This window comes from Odontomachus brunneus, unplaced genomic scaffold, assembly GCF_010583005.1.
Source record: "Odontomachus brunneus isolate Ranch 3 - 2012 unplaced genomic scaffold, Obru_v1 Obru_scaffold_040, whole genome shotgun sequence".
NCBI lineage: Eukaryota > Metazoa > Arthropoda > Insecta > Hymenoptera > Formicidae > Odontomachus > Odontomachus brunneus.
The window spans coordinates 1725494-1726420 of record NW_022639490.1 but is presented as its reverse complement, the minus strand read 5'-3'; positions in this window follow the sequence as shown (position 1 = coordinate 1726420).

The window sequence follows — 927 nt, the reverse complement described above, 5'->3', positions numbered from 1 at the left end:
TGCAGATGGCACATCAAACAGCGTGAAAATCGGTGTCGGCCAAAACGTATGGCGTGGCCGCTCTCAGGTTTCTCTCTGCAGTGACTATAGCTACGTTCCGAAATGCATTGCCAGTACTGAAAATCTATAGTTCATATTACGTATATTATAGAAGGTTAGGCGACAGTTTCCCGAAAAGTGGAGGGGATAATGTTGGTACCAAAGAAAATCTCTACACGATATAATTTAAAGATTCTGTTCTTTGTAACTGCACTACGAAATTGGTGCAATACATTGAAATGAGGCAAGTATACGTTTTCTCACTCTAACCTTATGCATTAGTTCAGCAGTGCAGTTACAAAAAACAGATCTTTAAATTATATCGTATAGAGATTTCTCTTTGTACCAACATTATCCTCTCCACTTTTCGGGAAACTGTCGCCTAACCATTATAGAATTTAGTACTGGCAGTGAATTTCAGAACGCAGCCTAGCCCTCGAGCTGAGTACGGATATGCAGTGTTGTGTCGACGATTACGACAATTGGAATGCAATTTATGTCGCCGTATGCATGAAAATATCTAGGGATATTGCAACTGGAAAGCATCCGTCATTTTGAAGATAATTGAAAAGCACACACATTATTACCGACCGTTGTAGTAATAATGTGTTCTCGTAAACAGAACGGGGGCGGCACTTCCTTCTAGAAAAAATCGGCACATCCGACCAAGTCGGCATACGACAAATGAAATAACATTCTGATACACATACAATGTCTCGATATTCAATATCTATAGCCAATAACATGGGAGTTTGCCTTCGCTGTAGTTGTCAATTGTTCGTGAGTTTTGTCGTAAGTGGGCACCGTGGATAAGTTTTTTCTGATCGTAGCGTGTGTATATGCATACACACATTACTCATACATTACATATATATATATATATATATA